The sequence below is a fragment of the Geotrypetes seraphini genome, chromosome 6 (assembly GCF_902459505.1).
Source record: "Geotrypetes seraphini chromosome 6, aGeoSer1.1, whole genome shotgun sequence".
NCBI classification, from domain to species: Eukaryota; Metazoa; Chordata; class Amphibia; order Gymnophiona; family Dermophiidae; genus Geotrypetes; species Geotrypetes seraphini.
In genome coordinates, this window is record NC_047089.1 from 140,334,237 (window position 1) to 140,354,084 (window position 19,848).

General features: G+C 45.6%; 1 protein-coding gene and 1 long non-coding RNA gene across 5 annotated transcripts in view; one reads left to right on the top strand and one right to left on the bottom strand.

The window, feature by feature from the left end:
- The window catches only part of CRACDL (CRACD like), a 220,950-nt gene extending 204,060 nt beyond the window's left edge, over nucleotides 1–16,890 (bottom strand). The window contains exon 1 of one of the 3 annotated variants that reach the window (XR_004539898.1): nucleotides 16,693–16,890. The gene's annotated coding sequence lies outside the window, so the exon portion shown is untranslated. The remainder of the gene's footprint in view (nucleotides 1–16,692) is intronic. The other 2 variants (XM_033948955.1, XM_033948956.1) reach the window with 2 other exon arrangements.
- Nucleotides 1–19,123, top strand: part of LOC117362498 — an 81,912-nt gene extending 62,789 nt beyond the window's left edge. The window contains exons 1-2 of one of the 2 annotated variants that reach the window (XR_004539901.1): nucleotides 17,323–17,378; nucleotides 18,649–19,123. This is a non-coding gene — a long non-coding RNA (uncharacterized LOC117362498). Of the gene's footprint in view, nucleotides 1–17,322; nucleotides 17,379–18,648 lie in introns of those variants that run through there. The other variant, XR_004539900.1, reaches the window with a different exon arrangement.
- The last annotated feature ends 725 nt before the right edge of the window (nucleotides 19,124–19,848 follow it).

Below are 19,848 nucleotides of genomic sequence, written 5' to 3' on the forward strand. Positions count from 1 at the left end.
GCAGTGAGTGGTGGACACCTGGAATGGTCTCCCAGAGTAAGTAATTGCAGAATCTACCGTTCTAGGATTTAAGGGTAAACTAGATGCACATCTCCTTAAGAGTGGCATAGAGTGATACGGGTAAGGGTAAATTAGATGCACATCTCCCTTGAGAAGCATACAGTGATATGGGGACTAAAACTATGCCAGGGTACACCTGGCGGGGCCTCCGCGTGTGCGGATCACTGGACTTGATGGACCCAGAGTCTGATCCGGAGATGGCAATTCTTATGAGAGGGGGGATGAGAAAGAGAAATGCTGCTGTACGGGGGGAGGGGGGAAAAGAAATGCTGCTGTTGCACAGGGGGGAATGTTGCTGCTGCATAGGGAAGGGGGGAGGAAAATGCTGCTGCACCCAATTGGGGAGAGAGAGGGAAGGAGGGAGAAGGAAGACAACGGAGAGGAGAGGAACGAGAGATGCCAAGTCCGAGGGAGGGAAAGGAAAGAAGGAATGGAGATACTAGACCATGGAGGGGGAGGGAGAGATACCAGGGCATGGGGGGAGGGCAGGAGAAAGATTCCAGACCAGGGGAAAGGAAGGCGGGAGGGCATGAAAGGAAGGAGAGAGATGTCAGACCGTGGAAATAGGTAGGGTGAGTTAGGAAGGGAAGGTAAGACATGGAATGTAGATTTTGAGAAGAAAAATGGAAAAAATAGGCTAAACAAATGGCCAGTCAAGGACTTCCTTAGGCTCAGCCCTAAGGAAGTCCCTGATTTGCTCAGGCGCCTCGGGCTCCTCCCTTGGGAGGCGCCTGAGGCCCCTCCCCATGCATCACATGATGCACCAGGGTGAGACCTAAAGCCGGCTTTGCGAAACAGCCGGCAGAGCAGCAGGAGGACTTTGTGCTTCCTCCTGCTCCCGAAGATCGCTGGAGGCCTACGGAGCAGGAGGGACCGAGCACCCTTCCTGCTCCCAATGTTTAAAAGTGCGGGGAGGGGGAGCACGGGTCAATGGCAGTGGAGGGGGGTTCAACAACAGGAGGGAGTTGGCATCCCTCCTTCCATATTTGTGCAGACGGGTAAGGGGGGCAGAGTCGGGTAAGTTTGGGAGGGTTCCCGACGGCAGGAGGGAGTTGGCATTCCTCCTACTATATCTAATGGGGGGGGGTTGGCAATTTTTTAACAGGTCTGCCTGTCATTTTTACTCTTTTTTTAAATGAATTAAAAAAAATAAAAAAAGAGAGACAGGCCGACCTGTCAAAAAAACAGCAGACCTGTCGGTTACACATCGACAGGTCTGCAGCAGTCTGGTTTTAAGCTAGTAAAACCCGATTCAAAATAGCCAAGCAATTGTTAGTGAATCAATCCCTTTGCTATATTGCATGGAGTTTTACTAATTTGCATGGGTGGATCGGAGATTCATCGCACAGTAGTTTAGTGAATCGGTCAGGGAATGATCGCGTGATTGTCAGTACAGGATCAGAAGCTTTAGTGAATCTAGGCCTTTGTCAGAAGCTTTCTGAAAATCTAGATACATTATATCAACCACTTCACCTTTGTCCACATGTTTATTCACACCTTCAAAAAAATGAAGCAAATCAGTGAGGCAAGAACTCCCTTGGCTGAACCCATGCTGACTCTGTCTCATTAAACCATGTTTGTCTATATGTCCTGTACCGTATTTTTCACTCCATAAGATGCACCTGACCATAAGACGCACCCACCTCTAGAGGATGAAAAACCAAGAAAAAAAAAATTCTGAACCAAATGGTGTGCCATGTACCCTGTCCCTCCTCTGGTAGGCTAGTGGTAGGCCGGAAAAGAGTACAGGGCACATCTACTGGTGGGCATGTCTAATGGTAGGCATCCCCAAGCCAGCCTGCCCCCAGCCAGCCCGCCAGCTCCAGGCCAACCAGCCAGCCCCAAGCCAGCTAGCCAGCTTCAGGTCAACCAGCCAGCCAGCCCCAGGCCAACCAGACAGCCCCAGGCCGGTCATCCAGCCCCAAGCCAGCTCCAGGCCAGCCAGCCAGCTCCAGGCCAACCAGCCAGCCCCATACCTTTTTGAATTTTTCCAAAAGCTCCAGCTGGCTTCGCTCCCTCCCTGCCTGTAGGGGCAGCCTTCACTCTTCCGGGCTCATTTCCCAGCCAGCAGCGAAACAAATCAGCAGCACGGCCGTCAGGAGCAAGCTTCACGCTCTCTTGCTCGGCCCCGTGCTGCTTTCCGAATAGTGCTGTAGGTTCTCGCGAGAACTTACAGCAGCCATTCAAAAGCAGCGCAGGGCTGAGGAGAGCATAAAGCTTGCTCCTGATGGCTGCGCTGCTGATTTGATTCGCTGCTGGGGAAGTGAGGAGCTGGCTGGACACTGGACCACCAGGTAAATCAGGAGCGATGGCAGGCGGCAGGCCAGGTGGGAAGAGGGTTAAAAAGGGGGGGGCTTTAAAAAAGGTGGTGCGGTAGCAGCAGGTGGGCGTATGGGTTTAAAAAGGAGGGGCAGCGGGTGGGCAGGTTTAAAAATAAAGTGCAGCGGTGGACGGGTTTTACAATGGTACGGGGGGAGGGTAACAAAATTGGTACCTTCGCTTCATAAGATGCATCGAGATGTCCACCCACTTTTGGGTGGAAAAAAAGTGCGTCTTATGGAGCAAAAAATACAGTAATTTTATATTCTATAATAGTTTCAAGTATTTTGCCTGGCACTGATGCGCTTACCAGTCTGTAATTTCCCAGATCACCCCGAAGCCCCCTTTTTTTTTTTTAAATCAGCATTAACATTGGTCATCTTCCAGTCTTCAGGTACTATGGACAACTTTAGTGATAGGTTACAGATCACTAACAGCAGATCAGCAATTTCATATTTGAGCTTTTTCAGTACCCTGTGATGTATACCATCTGGTCCAGGTGATTTATCACTCTAACTTGTCAATTTGGCTAAGTACATCTTCCAGGTTTACCGAGATTTCTTTCAGTTCCTCCGAGCACACCAAAATTTAAAGGTACACCAGACTCTGGTATAGGCAGCTGATGTGGATCTTTTCTGTGCTTGCAACAAAGTAGCAATCACCAAATCCATATAACCTTTCTTTCTCAGCTATGCCCGCTCAAGAGATAGGCCATAAGACCAAAGTGGGATGGGTCAACCATGGTGAATGGACCTTGGCAAGAAGATCCAGCATAAAAGGCAATCACAGGGGGATGTCCCTCGTTAAGCAAACCAGGTTGGCTTGCCTTAGTCTCCTGGGCCAGTCTGGAGCAATAAGAATCACCAGACCTGGATGATGACCAATCCTGTGAAGCATCCTGCCTATCAGAGGCCATAGCGGGAATCCATAAAACAGATCCCCTCTCTGGCCAGGGTGGGAGAAGGACAAACATTCCCTCTGAACCAAACTCTTGCCCCCTGCTGAAAATCCTTGGCATTGTGTCATGATATCCAAGACTGGAAACCGCCACCCCCCACCCCCTCTGAGTCACTAGACAATAAAAGGAAATGGACAATTCCCACTTCGTCAGGTCCCAATATGGGTGGCTGATCATAGAAGAATGTTCTGTTTTGACCATCGGAAGAGCTGACAAGCCTCCTCCAACATGAGGGTGTTGCGAATGCCACCCTGTTTGTTGATATAGGCTAGAGAATGACACGGTGACGGTTTACCCGCGGCCACCGCATTTAAGCCGCGGGTCACCGCCGAAAACGGGGAAGAAAACTAGCAGTCGCTGCGGTGACGGGGACAAGGCCATTCACCGACCGCGGAAACGGTGAACAGGTTTGTCCCCGCGGGCCAATGTACCCCCTTCTAGGAACCGCTATTTACCTGTGTTTCACCGTGCTCCTCATTTGTCAGATCAACTCTTCCTGCCAATCGCAGCAGAAGGGTACCCAACCCCTCCTGCCGGTCCTCCCAATGGCCTCCCCTAAGATCGCCGGCAGGAGGGTACCCAACCCCTCCTGCTGGACCCCCCCCCAACGAACCCTCCCACCCCGGAACCCCCTTAGTCTTACTTTCCAAGTTGGACCGGACAGCTCCTCGCTCGTCTGGCCAGCAGGCCTGCCTCCGTCCAAATGAGGCGGGCCCGCCCCTCCCCTCCCCTGCCTCCCAATGGCCTCCCCTAAGATCGCCGGCAGGAGGGTACCCAACCCCTCCTGCTGGACCCCCCCCCCAACGAACCCTCCCACCCCGGAACCCCCTTAGTCTTACTTTCCAAGTTGGACCGGACAGCTCCTCGCTCGTCTGGCCAGCAGGCCTGCCTCCGTCCAAATGAGGCGGGCCCGCCCCTCCCCTCCCCTGCCTAACCCACAGGATCCTAGGGCCTGATTGGCCCAAGCACCTAAGGCCCCTCCTATAGCGGGAGTGGCTTTAGGTGCCTAGACCAATCAGGCCCTAGGATCCTGTGGGTTGGGCAGGGTAGGGGCGGGCCCGCCTCATTTGGACGGAGGCAAGCCTGCTGGCCATACGTGTGAGGAGCCGTCCGGTCCAACTTGGAAAGTAAGACTAAGGGGGTTCCGGGGTGGGAGGGTTCGTTGGGGGGGGGTCCAGCAGGAGGGGTTGGGTACCCTCCTGCCGGCGATCTTAGGGGAGGCCATTGGGAGGACCGGCAGGAGGGGTTGGGTACCCTTCTGCTGCGATTGTCGGGAGGGCCGTTGGGGGGGTCTACAGGAGGGGTTGGGTGCCCTCCTGCCGTGATCGCTGGGGGGAGGGGAGACTTGCAGCCGTAGCCGCGGTCACTATGCTAATCACGGCAGCATTTAAAGTACATGTCGTGTTTGTTTTTGCATTGCTAGCCCCAGGGGTGGTGGAAGATTAGTGATTGAAAAACTGTATGAAAAATAACTATTTTAAATTTAGTGATCAAAATGTGTCAGTTTTGAGAATTTTTATTAATTAATTTTTTCTCTGCGTGTTTTGTTTTTGTATAGTTATTAACTAATATTTAACTAAGTTTTAAAGTTTTAAAGAATGTTTCCTTTATACGTAAATAAAGAAAAGTGAATGGGATTGCAGTGGCGGTGACGGGGCGGTGAATGGGGTGGCAGTGGCGGTGACGGGGCGGTGAAGAGGATGGTGAGACGGGGACGGGGCGGTGACGGGGATGGTGAGACGGGGACGGGGCGGTGACAGGGATGGTGAGACGGGGACGGGGCGGTGACTGGGACCAATTTTTTCACCGTGTCATTCTCTAATATAGGCTACCATCGTGACATTCTCTGATATCATGTGAACCAACTTGTCCTGGATAAGGGACCAAAAGAGCCGGACACCAGTGATGTCATCAGTGACACGGCAGAGGAAAAGCCTCGGTGGGGCCAGCCAGAAGTAGCCTGTTCTAAGCTACTGCCTCTTCCTACCCACCACCCATCAGATCTCACGGAGGAGGGGGAGGATGGTCGGAAGGTGCCTCACAGGGGGATAGGAGTGAGGGAAAGCTTCAACATTTGTGCCCCTACGCTGGTACTGCACATGCCGAACACAGGCCCGCTCAGGCATTTCCCCTGCTGCTCACAGGCCCACTCAGTGGTTCCCCCTGCCAAAGTCCCTCCCTCCAATGCAACCCTGTGCTTTGTGAAACAGGAAGATTCAATTTACACTAGAAGAAAGGGCTCCGGCAGAGAGACAGGTCCGAGTGGGCCTGCGTAGAATTGATCGGCGGTGAGGAGTTTTCTGCCACTGTTGATAAATTGATGAGTTTATTTTTTCCTGAAAACAAATGGATTAGAATCGATTCATCTGAAGTGAATCGGTGAATAGATTCAAAATGGGAATCGGGCAACTCTACTATGAACTTCATTCATTGATGATATTTTCTCTCTCTGGAAAGGTACAGAAGATAATCTGGAAAAGTTTGTGCAGTGGTTAAATAGTCTATATTAGTCTTTATTAGTACAATCCCACTCTTTACTTTATGTGATTAAATAGTCCATCATGAAAAAAAATCAATTTACTATGACTAGGGATAAAACACTGCTTTCTTTTTTAGATATTCAAATAAAATTGTCATATGAAGGCTTCACAATTACTGTATACATGAAGGGATAGCAATACATTTTTAGAGTTTACATCCTGAACCTCTGACAAGAAGCCTTCCAGGAAGCCTGGATTGATTTGCAAGTGACAGGGAAAGGTTTGGGGCTCTCTGGTTTGAAGACATTCTAGTTCATGGGTCTTACAACATTTGAAACAGGACCAAAGAACCTCTGAAGTTAAAATCAAATTAAAGAGTTTACTTCAGAATTGAACTGCTGTGTTGGCACACTTTTTAAAAAACTTTTAACATTTTACCTCAGAGCTTTTTGCTTAGCATATATTTTTTAAATTTCGCATTAAACATTTTACTTTATGGGAGGGGGTAATATTTTATATTATGATGATCAATTATAGGATTTCAAGTGTATTTGAATGCTTAATTGATAAATGTAAATATTGTACTTGATTTAAGATTTGAAATGAATAAAGATTTAAAAAAACAAAAAAAAAAACATTTTACTTTATGTATAAGCCTTTGGTGTTACTTTGTAGAAATGTTCTCTGAGGATTATTTGTTTGTCTAATTATGTTTTTTACAATTTTATTTATGTAAACTATGTAAACCATTTAGTTTTAAACAGTTTAGAAATTTTAAAAATAAAATAAATGTTCATTGTAATAAATTAATATCCAAGCTAAAAATCCAACTGTATCAGCATCTATTTAATTGGAATTCAATCCAGTAACATAGTATATGGTGGTAGATAGAAACTTTTACTACAACAAAGTACCGTATTTTCACGCATATACCGCGCACTCATGTATAGCGCACAGGAAACCTAAATATATGTAAACAAATTTTTATATAGCGCGCACACACATATACCGCGCATGCTGCTTGCCGCCCCGACTCTCCTGTCGCCGCCCCGACTCTCCTCTCGCCGCCCTGCCCCGAGTCTCCTCTGGTCCCGACTCTCCTTTCGCCGCCCTGCCCCGAGTCTCCTCTGGTCCCGACTCTCCTTTCCAGCCCTGCCCCGAGTCTCCTCTCCAGCCCTGCCCCGAGTCTCCTCTAGTCCCGACTCTCTTTTCCAGTCCTGCCCCGAGTCTCCTCTGGTCCCGACTCTCCTTTCCAGCCCTGCCCCGAGTCTACTCTCGTCCCAACTCTCCTTTCCAGCCCTGCCCCGAGTCTCCTCTCGTCCCGACTCTCCTTTCGCCGCCTTGTCCTGCTCCCAGCTCTGTAAGCATGCGCGTTGTACAAATTTGTTTTTACATAGTTCCGCCCCCCCCACATCCGATTCATCACCCCGAAGGACCGCTCGCACCCCCACCCTGAAGGACCGCTCGCACCCCCCCAGCCTCCCCCCCGCACGGAGAAGCTGCCTACCATTGTTTCCCAATGCCAGTGAGCCCTGCTGCTTCCTCTGCCGGCGGTCCCGCCCCTTCTCTGAGCCCTGCGCTGCTTCCTCTGCCGCGGTCCCACCCCTTGTCTGACGTCAGAGAAAGGGCGGGACCGCCGGCAGAGGAAGCAGCAGCGCAGGGCTCAGAGAAGGGGCGGAACCGCTGGCAGAGGAAGCAGCAGGGCTCACTGGCATCGGGAAACAACGTTAGGCAGCTTCTCCGTGCGGGGGGGGGGAGGCTAGGGGGATGCGAGCAGTCCTTCGGGGTGGGGATGCGAGCGGTCCTTCGGGGTGATGAATCGGACGTCGGGGGGGGAACTATGTAAAAAAAAAATTTGTACAATGCGCTCACGTATATAACGCGCATGGTTATACTCGGTTTGTAAAATCGTGTATAACACGCGCATTATATGCGTGAAAATACGGTAATTCACTCAGGTGCTCTAAGGGCTCCTTTTACTAAGATGCGCTAGGGCTTGCGCGCGCGCGCGCGCTAGACCTCAACACCAGTATTGAGCTGGCATTAGTTCTAGAAGCGTAGCACGCGCGGTAATTTCCTGCGTGCGCTAAAAACGCTAGCGTACCTTAGTAAAAGGAGCCCTAAGTTTTTTAATTAAGAAAATGTATTTATTACACACAAAATCTCATTTTATTAGACAGAGGTTGTTCATTAACATACATTTTCCATGTTAAAACCTTACGACACCTTAGTGATCGCCTTCTTAGCTTGCTTGTTTTGCAACTGTTGACCAAGTCTCTCAATTAGTCAGTTTCTAGGGTTACTGTTGACGGTATATTTTGAAAAGTAAACAAATCTATCGCAGGTGAACAAATACTTGATCGTTATAAACAAATAGCTGCTAAGCAGTAAAAAGAAAAACTTGTTTTGTTGATGTATGCACCAACATATTTTACTGCTATGTAATGTCTCGATTAGCTTCATATTTAGGGGTTACTTTTTGGTGCATCTGAAATCGAACTACACTGCACATTCTTTTACACAACGCTGAATTAACACGGGTGGTTAATTTCTGTGAGGTGGGTGTGTGGGGCAGATGAGTAAAGATGATAGTAACAAGAAATTTAAAGCTTTGTGAGTGCTACTTTCACTCACAAATTGGAAGTACGGAAATTTTTTATTTATCCATTTTTACATCACATAGATATAAAATCAGAAAATGCAGGAAAATACAATAATATGTATAAAGAAATAATTCTAAATCCATTAAAGCAGGGCTGCCCAAGTCCGGTCCTCGAGATCTACTGGCAAGCCAGGTTTTTAGGATATCCACAATGAATATGCATGAGAAAGATTTGCCTGTACTGCCTTCTTGGTATGCAAATCTCTCTCATGCATATTCATTGTGGATATCCTGAAAACCTGGCCTGCCAGTAGATCTCGAGGACTGGACTTGGGCAGCCCTGCATTAAAGCATCAAGTCCACATCATGAGGAAGCTCCTAGCCCTAATCAAAGGAATTCTATTTATCATAATCCAAAAGAAAAATAAGAAAATAGAGAGATGCAAGCATTCATCATTATCATGAACCCAATACACTCCCCCCTCCATATTCGAGGGGTTAGGGGTACAACCCACTTGCGAATACTATGTATTCATAAATCACTTTAGGGGCTCCCGGAGCCTTAAGTCCTGCCCCCCTTCCACAACCCTCCACACCTTACCTTAGAGCCCTGGTGGTCTAGCGGGGAAGCGAGGCAGAGCAATCTTCCTATGATCCTGCCCTGTGAAAGTCACTATAAAAAATGGCTGCTGCGAGTTCCCATGGTGGTCCCAAGAGTTCCTGCAGTCTCACAACATTGCTGCGGGAACTTGCGGTAGCCATTTTTTTATCACAGGGCAAGAGCGTAGAAAGATCGCTCCTACCCTGCTTCACTGCTAGACCACCAGGGCTTTAAGGTAAGGTGCGGAGGGGTCCAGGAGGTGGGAGGCTTATGAATAACCGAATTCGCAAATGCCAAACCCATGAATAAGGAGATCTGTATACAAATACTCAACCTAACAATTTAAACAATTATACACTTCATTGAACTTCTTTATCCTTCAGAAAACCTTCTAAATGTAAAGAATCCAAGAAAATATATTTAGTTTTCTTAAAAGTAACTAGACATTGAAAGGGGTTGAAAAAAGCAGCTCCCCCCACTGCTAAAACCTTTGGTTTTAGTAGGACTGCTTTCCTCCTTAATTGAGTTGGTCTAGCTACATCAGGGCAAACAAAGAAAAGAGAACCAATGACGTCTGCAGTCAGAGATGTGAAGACAAACCAAAACAAGGAAAACTGCAGATGGGTGTACAATGATGCAGGCAAAGTTTATTATGACAATGGATAAAATGCGGTAAAAACACCACCTAAAGGCAAACAAACCATAGGACCCGACACGGTCCGTGTTTCGGAAAACACGCCTTCATCAGGGGTCCCAAGTTGAGAAGGGATCAATTAAAACCACAAACAAGCTTGTATGCTCCATAAGCAGCCATTGCACAGATCAAAATTATCAGAAGAGAAACTGCAGTACCAATACATAGATTAGCATCATCTATAATGTCAAAGTCACTGCCCAGTTCAGTAGTTGGTAAATGATAGTGATCAGACTCCGTGAGGGTACTCAGCGAAATCAGAAGAACCACGCGGCCATGGCAGCATATGACTTGGCCCCCAACCCAACACCTTTAGTTTAGAAGTGACAACTAAACGCTGCCACTGCAGTGGCACACCCCTGCTAACAGCAAAAGTGATGGACTGAGTCAATTTGTGGAGGGAAAAGGGATCCTAAGTGAAAATGTCAGTCAATTAATATGTGGACAGGTGTTTAAACTAGAGGAGAACAAGTTCAGGATATCACCCCCGGAAAAAGCATGATAGTAAGGTAATGGGGGGGAAAAAAAACAAGTTAACCGTATTTTAAAAAACCGCCAAAACAAACAAACTTTATAACAGACAGAGGCAGTTATTAATACATCTCTCATCAAAAAGGGAGGAACATGTTTTACAGATTCAGATCCAAAAAATGTATGATGTTTATGGGTGACCTTGCGATGCACTTTAGGGTGCTTCATGCTTGCTAAGCCCTGGTGAACTTATGACTTTTGTCAAAAATAAGTTCCCATGAACTGATTGAACATCGCCAGCTACACACTTACAAATTGAACACCTAGAATTCAGTAGTGTGCTTAAAACAATATCAATCAAGCAGTGCAAACCTGAAAGCCCGTGGGTTCAAGCTAGTTCTAAGAATCAAGAGCAGTTCTCTTTCTTTCCAGTTTACAGATTCAGATACCTTTATTAGCCTAACATGTTGCCCAAGTAATACATTTGGAAAATAATTTTCTAACAAAATACTAATTAAAAAAACACAGCAATAAACTCCAAACTTCTATTTTAAAGAGACAAGTTATGTGTTTAACTAATAACTAATAATAATAACTTTATTTTTTCCATACCGCCATAAGCTTGCGACTTCTAGGCGGTTCACAATGATGAATAGCTGTACAGTCAGTGAATTACAGTGTACAAATAGAGAAGAGGTCACTGAGCGGTCAGTAAATACACAGTGCAAATTGGCAAGAAGATAGGTTACAATATAATATTGACATGTTACATTGCAAATGGTTAGAAGTCAGCGAATAACCGAGTACAAATTGTGAGGTAGATTTACATAGGTCGCAATATAATTTTGACAGATTACATTGCATTTGGTTAGAAATCAGCGCATAACTGAACACAAGGGCCTCCTGCCCATTTGACATTTTCTTCTTTCTCCGTGCTCACCATCCATCTTCTATTTCTGTACCTTCTCTTCTACTGCCATATCCAACATTTCTGTTTCTTTCCCACTGTCTACCATCTTTCTCCATTTCCCCGCGTGGGTCTCTCACTCTCTCTTCTTCGTGAAATCTATCTCTCTCAGCTCCTACAATAATCAACAGCAGTGCACAAATGCTCTCAGACAAGTTACACCTGATTCAAAGAGCATGCAACTATGTGCATTTAATCCGAAGCAGGCACATGCCTATTTTATAAAATAAAATATTAAAAGTACACATGCTTTTACTGGCAAATATATCGTAGATTAAGCTTAAACATCAAGAAACGTAGAACGATTCTTTTTAAGGAACAGAGACCAAAGGAGATGTATGTGACAGGAGATGTTTGGATGCGCATGGCCCAGAAAAGGAACCTTGGGGGTGAGGTCTGATAAGGCAGTGGCCAATGCCAGAAAGATGCTCGGCTACATAGAGGGGCATAACCAGCAGACAGTGTGACTGAACAAGTTGTTGGTGAGACTTACTGTTGGAAGTATTATGTTCAGTTTTGAGGCCGTATCTTGCCAAAAGACATAAGACAACTCAAAACAGGTCAGAAGAAAGCAATCAAAATGGCATAGGGTCTGTCTCAGAGGACATAAGAATAGCCTTATTGGGTCAGACCAATGGTCCATCTAGCCCAATAGCTTGTCCTCATGGTGGTCAATTCAGGTCATTAGTACCTGGCTAAAACCCAAAGAGTAGCAACATTCTGATCCAGGGCAAGCAGTGGCTTCCCCCCCCCCCCCCCCATTTCTGTCTCAATAACAGACTATGGAGTTTTCCTCCAGGAAATTGTCCAAACCTTTCTTAAAACCAGTTACACTAAACGCTCTATCTGGCAATGCGTTCCAGAGCTTAACTATTCTCTGAGTGAAAAAATATGTCCTCCTATTGAAGATTTGAATATGTATATGCTGGAGAAGAGCTGGGAGAGAGAAAATAGGATACAGATTTTTCAATACTTGAAAGGTATAAATGAACAAGGAAACCTTTTTCAAAAACAAAGAGACTTATGCAATTTGAATACACGAAAAGAAGCTGCAACCTTGGGGAAACCTGAAAAGCAATGCTAAGAAATACATTTTCACATAGAGGGTGATGGATACCTAGAATGCTCTTTCACAGAAAGTGGGGATGAAAGTGAATTAAAAAGAAAAAAAAAAAAGTGGGATATACGGTACATTTATACGACTAATTCTTAAAACCAGCTATTAAATCTTTAATACAAACAAGTATTATCTTAATCAATTCAATTTTAATATTATCTCCCACAATTCATTTCATTACAGTACAACTTATCAATACTTTAATTTATTAATAAATATCAGAATAATTTAGTTAGTGAACCTAATTCCCATCAACTCACACTCACTTCCCAACTTTCACACATATACTACAGTCATTGTGATTACTTTTATCCAAAACTAGGTCTTAGTTCATTAGTCCATGATCATCTAGTCAGAGAGGCTTCATTCAAACTGAAAGTTGCACAGGGGTCTCAAAGTCCCTCCTTGAGGGCCGCAATCCAGTCGGGTTTTCAGGATTTCCCCAATGAATATGCATGAGATCTATGTGCATGAACTGCTTTCAACGCATATTCATTGGGGAAATCCTGAAAACCCGACTGGATTGCTGCCCTCAAGGAGGAACTTTGAGATCCCTGGTCTAGCACATGAGAATCACAGTTTCTTAAACACAACTGGCAGGCCTCTCTGTCCTTATGATGGTCCTGTTCTTCAATTCATAAAGCATTCAGCTCAACACAAGACTGTATTTCGCCTCCTGGCGTCTTCAGGAGATGTATTTGCAAGACTCACCAACATCACAAATTCACCAGTAAGCTAAGTATGACCCGAGCAGTTATTTAATTAACTGGAAAAAAAACCCAAGCTCAGGCTTTAGGTCCATTTATATGAGAGAGGATGGAATAGTATATTTCCACTCAAGTAAAACATCTGACACACAAACAAAATAAAGATCTGTGAAAAGTGTTAAGTTCAACCTTGGCCACCTTTCTGGGCTGATTGGATGGTCTTTATCTTCCGCCATTTACTATGTTTCTATATTTACTAGGTGTAAATCAATAAGCCAAGTCTCCCTGACCAACTTTCCTTAGTTGCTTCATTATCTGAAGTAGAAGATCCAACCTACTACCAGAATTCTTGAATCCCTTTAATATTTTCCCAATCCCCAAGGCTGAAACAGGCTAAAAGATAGTTAATTCACCAATCATCCCTTCCAGCTCCAGACTTCCAAAATCCTGCAGCCCTTCCTTGCCTTGAATTCCAATATATTGCTAAATGATATCTCCCTGACTGCCACCAGGGCCAGCGTTAGGGGAGGGCAAACAGGGCAACTGCCCTAGGCTCCACAGCTCCGAGGGGCTCCCTGTGGGCCAGCATGTCCTCCCCCTTCTTTTGGCGCTGCTCCAATGTCACCCTCACCATCCCCGTCTCGCTGACAAACTGGCAGTAGCAGCGATTCTGAAGTGCTACCTGCAGCTCCCTCAATGCTTTCCTTCTGCTGTGATCCTCCCCCAATGACACATCTTCCTGTTCCTCTTGGGCAGACAGCAGCAAAAGGAACGCATGGAGGGGGCCGCAGAATTGCTGCTGTGGCCAGTTTATCAGCAAGATGGGGAAGGTGAGGGCAAAGGGGGAAAGCATGCCGGCTCGAGGAAGCCTTCTGGACCATTAGGCTTTTAAAAAAGTAGACCGGGGAGGGGTTTAAAGAAGCACCAGAGTGGGGGTAGAGGGAGGTGAAGTGAAGGGGAAGAACTTTATAGGGCCCAGAAACAGAGGAAATTTAGAAAGATGTTGGGCAATGGACTGGAGGAAGAGAAGAGAAAAGTTGGATGTGGGGTGGGGTGGTGATGTAGAGGGAGGGAGAAAGAGACACTTGAAGGGAGGACAGCTGTGAAGAGAGATGGTGGCCCTAGGGGAGGGAGGGATGGAACAATATGGGATGGAAGGGCAGTTGGGAAGAGAAAGGGAGAGAAGTTGGGTCTGGGGATTGAAGGAGGAAGGAAGAAATGTTAGGTCTGGAGGTGGAAGGGATAGAGATGCAGCATCTCTTCCTCCCCCCTTCCATCCTATTGTTTAGCATCAAGGGGGAGGGAAGAACAACAACAGAAAAGATAGGGAGAAATGTTGGACCGTGGGGGATGGAGAGAGAAGGAGAGATGTACCCATGGGAAGGCAGGAGGGAAGAGAGGTGGGATCAGAAAATGCTAGTAGATGGTAAGAAAGGGACAGATATAGCCTGATGAGAGTGGAGAGAGTGAGGGGGATTCTGGAAACGGTGAAGCCACATGAAAGAGGTCAAAAGAGGGGTGGCAAGAAGAAGAATGAGAGAGAAGCAAGTACAGTGGTAGAAACGCATTAATGGGGAGTAGATAGAAGGGAACAGGAGGCTAGGAAAGGAGTGAGATGGGAAATGGGAGAGCTAGAGTATGAGAAAGGGAGATGGAAAGTTGGTAGGCAGATGAAAAGTAAAAAGAAGGGTGAAATTTGAGTGAATGGAAAGGCAAAAAAGAAAAAAGGGTGGGAAGAGCTAAAAAGGAAAGATCAGTATATCAAAAACAGGTGTTGTGAGGGAATGAAACAAGACAGGAGATATGAAAAAATACATATGGACAGCAATGATAAACCACTAGAAAGAGATTAACAGAAGACGCAGGAAAACAGAACGATAAAATAGGACCAACATGATGGAAAAATAAAATGTACAAACAACAAAGGTAGAAAAAGTATTTTATTATTTAATTTATTAACTGAAATGTGTTAGCCATGGGATATGTTTATCATAGATTTTTGTATTGTGTTCAGTGGTTTAGCAGACAACCAACTGGGGGGGGGAGGGTGGGCAGTGACCCTGAGCCCAAAATAGGTGAACACCAAATTTTCTCTCTGCTCTCCCTTCTTGCCCAAATACAAAATATAAATACATAAGCTGATGGGGAATCCCAAAACCCTACCAGCTGAAGACCATTTCCTCCAGTCCATTAGCTAGAACTCTCCAAACTCTGCAGTTGGTGGCAGCTCCAGGATACTGCTACTAATTGCACAGCTTGGAAGTTTCTGACTGCCAGATCAGAGGAGGTGGTTTTCAACTGGCAGAGCTTCATGATCCTTATCAACAGGGAGGTGGTTAATTTTAGGAGATCCTGGGCTCAGGATCCTTGTGTGTCCAGTATAAAAAGTGAATATCTGTTGTTGTTTTTTTAAATTTCCATTGCTGAGCTTAATTTCTTGGAGTTCCCAGTTCTGTATTTGGTAAAGGTCTGTCTGTTTTGTGTGTGAAGAAGTTATTTAAGGTTGGTTTTATGTGTGGTAGTGAAGGCAGGTGGGGAGATTGAGGGAAGGGGGGGGGGGTCAGAGCCCAGGGGTCCCCTCCTTAATTTTTGCCCTGGACCCTAACATGCCTAAAACCAGCCTTATTGCCACTCCAGGTATAGACCACATCCAGATCACCTGTACATATCTGTTTCCTAAAGCTTTATACATACTCATGTTCCCAAATGACAAAGAATAAATTAAATTGTCACTTATGGAAGAAATATTCACTAGATCGCAGTGCAGAACAATCAATGGAAAAAGGGGAGCAAGGGTAAAATACAGAGTACGTTGGAGAGGGAGAAATGCTTTGTTGGAGTTCCTGTTGCCACCACTGGGACAGCAGCGTTTCCCCTCAAAGCAGTGTAAGCGCTGTGCTGCAGCAACTATCCAAAAGAGAAAATGGCATGATTCAGAATATCTACATGGAATGCAGGAAAAGCAGGTCACAACATAGGCAATTAAATGGAACAGGACACTCACTAAGGCCATGGCCCAATCAAGGAAATCAGCAACTAAAGAGCTTGGATGCAGGGCCACATATCAGCAGGGGAATTAGGGGTGGGCAACAAGGGCAACTATCAACCCCGCAGGGGTAGGCAAGTCCTCGAGAGCCGGAGCCAGGTCTTCAGGATATCCACAATGATGTATGAGATGAACTTACATGCACTGCCTCCTTGAGATGCAAATCTATCTCATGTAAATTTATTGTGGATATCCTGAAAATCTGACCTGGCTCTGTTTCTCGAGGACTGGAATTGCCTACCCCTGCTCTAAGGAACCCAAGATGTAGACAAGCTTTAGGGTCCTCTCCCCAGCATCTGCCTGGGGCCCCTTAATTTCTAAGGCAGGTCCTGCAGATTTTTGGTTGGAGGGACCATATAATCCAAAATGTTCCACTGCCCCAGGTCACCATTCTATAAGATTGGCTCATTTTTTAGACAGAATCATACTAAATATCAACTGAGAGTTATAGGAGAAAACCAAAAAGTCCAATAAGATTAAAAGAAAGAAACTTTATATCTTCACCGTTACCAAGTTATACACATTACATTAAGTGTGTGACACACGCATTTGACTGCCTCACACGCAAACATCCCTCCTCTCCCCTTTCCAGGGGTCTTGCATCTCTTCCACAATCCCCCCTTCCCTTTCTGCAGCCCAACATCTCGAGCTACTCACTCCCACATCCTACCTTCAAACTTGTCTTTCAGTTCCCAGCAGTTACGATCCATACAGGACACCCGCAACTAAACCCGGAGCTCTCCTTCTCTGGTGTCCTGCCTCCCCCTCTGACGCCACGTCTGTCGCTCAGGCCTCATCTCATCCCCCCCCCTCCTCCGGCGACTTCCTGCTTCCGGTAGGGCGTAACGGGGGCGGGACATCGGAGGAGAGTATCTTTGGTTAGGTGATCTTAGGGAAAGTTGAAGGTAGGGGCCGGGTGGGTGGAATGGATTGGGTTTGAGAGCGAGGGAAAGACACCAGACAGAAGTAGTATTGGAGTTCGGTTGTCGAGTGTTTTGCCTCTGGCTACTTTTGGAGACGTTGATCCAACTTCTTTGACGTCTCAGATAAATAGTGGTAGTCTCAATGTTGATGTTATCGGGAGATGCTTGGAGAAAGGGTGCAGTACCAGCCTTTGGAAATCCCCTACCTAAGCAGAAAGCTTCCGTCCCGAGCAGCAGTTTACCATAAGCCAGGGGTCGGGAACTCCGGTCCTCGAGAGCCGTATTCCAGTCGGGTTTTCAGGATTTCCCCAATGCATATGCATGAGATCTATTTGCACTGCTTTCAATGCATATGCATTGGGGAAATCCTGAAAATCCGACTGGAATATGGCTCTCGAGGACCGGAGTTCCCTACCCCTGCCATAAGCAAAAGGTAAAATTTATCTAGTCATTCATTCAGTTTTCTATACTGTTCTCCCAGGAGAGCTCAGAACGGTTTACATGAATTAGTTTAGGCATTCAAACATTTTTCCCGGTCTGTCCTGGTGGGTTCAGAATCTATCTAATATACCTGGGGGACCAAGTGGCCTGTCCAAGGTTACAAGGCGCAACGTGTGTCAGAATCCACAACCTCAGGGTGCCCAGACTACAGTTCCAACCCCTGCGCCATATTCTCAGACCTACTCTGGTAGGAGATAGTCTGACAGGGATAGCAAAACATAGTTAACAAAGCATGGTAAAACATAATACAACAAACATGGTATGGTGAGAAATAGTATGCTGAGCCTAGTATTACAAAGCATGGGTAGCAGAATGATACGACTTTGCAAATATGCATGATGAAACATAGCATAGAAGACATGGAACAGCAAACATGGCATAAGAGATCGAAGCATTGTAGACAGTGTGGCAAATATAATATGGTAAATACGATGCCTACTATAGTAGGATAAAGATGGTGAATAGTAATACTATAGTGTGGAAGAATATCATATGAGAAAACATGACATGGTCAGACAGGACGAAGACACATAGTGTTTTAGATTTGAGACAGTGGAGGCTCGGGCACTTTGTCAGAAGGTTCGGGTAATTTGATTGGCGCACTCCCATGGGTAAGGGGAAGAGTTCAGTTTTTAATTGCCTTTCTGAAGTTCAGTAGGCTGCCTAACTATCTTTTGCGGGTAGGTAGTTTGTTCCAGAAGCAGATTAGGTAGTGCAAGTAAGATCTTTTTTGGGCATTCCATTTTTTGTTTTATTTTTATTTGTTAATTAGTAAAGTGGTGATTGTTATTTGTCAGTTTTTTCAAATTTACATCAATCTTAATATTTTGCACAGTCCCCCTCTTTTATGAAGGCATAGCACGGGTTTTAGCGCCGGCAGCGGCAGTAACTGCTGTCTCATAGGAATTCTATGATTGTCGGAGCAGTTTACTGCCGCTGCCTGTGCTAAAACCCGCACTATGCCTTCTTAAAAGGGGGGGGGGAGGGGAGTATTAGGGGATATATATTGCTGTTTCTGTGGTGTTGCAGTGAAAGCAGAGTCTGGCTTCCTTGCAGTTCAGTTTAACTTTTGGCTACAATTTCTATTTTTGTGATTACCTATTACATTCTGGGCGAGGTGTATTTGTGTTGTGTGTGTATGTGTATGAAAAAGACCTAGTTTTCTGCTAGTACTGACTGTGCATTGACTTTATTTTTCTTAGAGAGTCATTTAATAAATGCATTCTAAGCTGGAGCAGCGGGCACCTACTCTTCAACAATGGAGGCAGCATATGACCACGTTACTGAAAATGGAACGCACCCAACTCCGCACCCTGGATTCTTTAGCAGGCAGGCATTTTCTGCATATTTGGGTACCCTTCTGGAATTCCTTTCCCCCAATTGCGAGGAGTCGACTTTTGAACTGCTAAGATGTTGTGAGAGTTAAGCAGTGTATCTTCTGGTTATAATACTTGCGTTTGTCCTCTCTTTTTCTCCTTTTCCTTCTTATTTTCTTTTGCTCACTTACCTTAGTTTTTAAACTTGGGTGAGGAAAGGATTGGGGGGTTTGGTGGATGCAATTGAAAATTGTATGAGCTTGCTACTTGCTGTTTTCACTACATTTCTCTTTTGTATTGCTGTTTACCATGTTGGATGTGCTTGTTTCCTGTTGCTCAATAAACACTATTTAAACATAAATGCATTCTAATTACAGTGGTGTAATAGGCTAGAGTCGCTAGACTGGCGTAACATAAATTCTTCCTTTCTGGTTTGAGTGGGGTAATGCAGAAAGAAAATTAAGATTGTAAGGACAGTAAGGAGATGGGTTTACAAAATATGCTTCACTGCGGGGATGGAAAAAAATCTTTTGTTGCAGGAATAAAATGAGGATGAATTTTTGTCCCCGCATCACTCTCTAAATTTGGAAAAGTAACCCGCCTCTAATTTCGGTGCCACACTCTTGGGAGGAGGCTATAGCCCCTTGCTCTCTTTTCTCAGCAGTGGATTGCAATTAGCCCCTGAAAATCAACTCAAAGACACTCTCAGCAAGTTGGTGTATCGTGAACGATGTGTCGGCAAGTGCTGAAATCTCTGAACCTCAAACCATACTGAATAACATGTGTGCAAGAATTGAAAGAGCCTGACAAAGCTAAGCGTGTAAATTACTGTACATGGTTGCTGACTACAATTGCTGATGGACATTTGGACCCATTGCTGTACTTCATGACAGACAAAGCTTGGTTTCATTTATCAGGTCACGTAAATTCACAGAATGAGGTACTGGTCTGCTGAAAATCTACACTTAACACATGAAACACTACTTCACAACCAGAAAATTGGTGTTTGGTGCACGTAGTCAGGAACATGAATAGTGGACCCAATTTTCTTTGAATCAAATGTGAATACCACGGTTTACCTGGACA